The following is a 2,589-nucleotide window of genomic DNA, read 5'->3' on the forward strand; positions in this document are numbered from 1 at the left end:
GTGTCTGTGTGTGTGTCGTCCACCTCTGTCACACTTTCCCCTCATTTTCTCTGTTTCAGCCGGCGTCTGAGTGTGTGTGTTCGTGCAGTGTGTGCAAATGCGTGCGAGATGCTTGTCTTCTGGGAGCGGCGGGGGGACGGGACCAGCGGCGGGCCCCGTCCCCCCGTCGCCCCGTCGCCCCGGACAAAGCCGTTGACCGACGCATTAAAGTGACAATAGAATATTTACGGCTCGCAGTGCTGATTCACTCCCCGCCGCCTGATATGCAGCACATCAATATCCCGGGGAACGCTCACAGCCGACTGCGGTGCATCGCGGTGGAAATTAGCCATGCGCACAGGCTCGCGGACACACTCGGACACGCACGCGCCGAAGGAAACGCTAACTGGTGCTGACTGGAAGGCGAACGGGAAGGATCGGGAGCGGAGCGCGGAAAAGAGGCGTCGCCCCGTCCCCGCGGGGGCGCTCCCCCTGTCAGGTGGCCGAGTCGCCTTGTCGTTTCAAATCAGACGCGCCGGTCGACGGGGAACCCGGGGTGTGTCGGCGCGAGAAACCCGCGCGCCAACGCGGAAGGGTCGGTCGCCCCGAAAAAGCCCCGGGTTGCCATATTCCATCGCAGAGCCTCATAAAAATCACACAAACATGTCACTGAGTTTGCTAACTTTCCTCCCCGACCGCTAACCGCCGCCTCGTTCCCCGTATTCACAGCCAGTTAGATCATGCTCACATGCAAAGCAGACCTCCCCCCCTCCCGTCTCAGTTTCACAGTCCAGAGCTGCCAAAATAGCCAACATATGTTTGGAAAATATACGCTCTGCACGGAGGTCAAAGAGCCACGCTCTGAGCCGCTCTGGGCTCATTTAGCTTTTGTTCAGGCCGCCGTGCACTAATTATGAAGCCCGTTCTTGATGCTCCGTGCCGCTTTTAAATATTTTATACCATCCATAATTCACCCGCTCTGGAAAGTTAAAAGCACTCATAATTGTTGTAATTTGAGAAAGGAAACAAGTCGGCGGGAGGCCCGCCACTTCGCAGAGATGGGTTCGCTCAGCAGCTCCGGCTCGAGCTCCTCGCCCCCGAGTGCAAACGGAGAGGATGGCTTGCGTGCAAACGTGCGCTGTCTTATATTCATTTACATACTAAACTTACCTGTGCAGCTATGTTGCAGATTAATGGTGTGTGTGTGTGTGTGTGTGTGTGTGTGTGTGTGGTACCAATTACCCAAGCAAAAAAACTAAATAAAACACACGCACGCCTTCCTTTAGAAGTATTCCCTAATATCTTATTCATGCAGATCTAGCTTTTTTTTTTAACTAATAAAAGTTTAACGTCTCACATTGCAATCGCAAGCCCCTGAAGGTCAGAGGTCGCGTTCCGACCCGACGCCCGCCAGGAAGCGGCGAGGCCTGACGGCGAAGCCTCCACGTCGCTTCATACCGCGACACGCAGAGCCGCCATCTTTCCCTTCGCCGTGCATGAGAAACGCCGATGCATGAAAATATGCGTTTGCGGCCGATGAGTCTCATCTGGGCGCGGAGGAAGTCTCCGGAGAGGGAACGCGGCTCCGGTTTCTTCCGAGTAAAAACCATCTCGGCGAAGACGCCACCGCCACTTTGGCTCTCGTCGTCTCTAAACACTTCGACGAACCTGTTTTTTTCTTCTTTTTCCTCGATCCTTCTCCAGCCAGCGCCGCAACATAAGCAGCCGACGGAGTGTCACCGACGGTTCAGTGGGATCCGAAGCGCCATTTGATTCATCGATTCCTCCGTCTCTTTTCGCGGCGATGGAGTCCAGATGGAAAAGCGGAGCGCGGCCGGGCTCTCCGGGGACTCCGGAGCTCAGCCGTGCATCTCGCCAAGGATTGCCTGGAAACACACGGGGAGCGGATGCCTGACGACGCCGCGCGGGTGTTTTCCTCGAGTGACGGCGCTCCGTTTGTTTGCGGCGGCGTGCCGGCGAGGAGAGCCGAGGGGAGAATTGACAATAAACCTCAAACTAGCAGAAATAAAACAAGGGAAGTTGTGTTTGGCCCCCGCGCCGCGCTACTATTTAGGAGCTATAATCAAGAAATAACGCTGGTATGTTCACATAAATATCCTGGCGCTGCGATTGATCAGCTGTTACTCTTGAAAGACCTCGACGCAGATTCGTGCAAAAATGCCAAACAAAACGAACCGAGAATGCCGACCGGCTCGCGCAGGTCGTACGGGGTGAAGGGAGATTTTTTCTCTTGCTTGTTTTTGTGCCTTTGAGCGGCGCCAGGAATCCGCCAGAGATGCCCGGCCTCGGCTAATTCCTGGAATCGGCACGAGAACGGCGCGCTTTTTCTTTCCAGCTGACCGTAAACGCCGTCTTCTCCCGACTGACGCCTTTGGATGTTGTCATCCGCCGAACCCGACGGGTGCAATCGATCGGTCGATCGTGTCATCGATTGATCGGTGGATGAACTGCCGGGAGTGATTTGGAGTGACGGCCCGTGCGGCCGGACGGAGTTCCTTCCTGAGGTCCACCGGCCCGTGGAGACCGGACGCCGCTCCTTAAAAACAACAATTTGGATTTCATAACCGAGCGGAGTGACTCGGACGACGG

This window comes from Fistularia commersonii, chromosome 31 (assembly GCF_037954325.1).
Source record: "Fistularia commersonii isolate RoL2024-O1a breed Wild chromosome 31, RoL_Fcom_v1.0, whole genome shotgun sequence".
In the NCBI taxonomy this organism is placed as follows: Eukaryota; Metazoa; Chordata; class Actinopteri; order Syngnathiformes; family Fistulariidae; genus Fistularia; species Fistularia commersonii.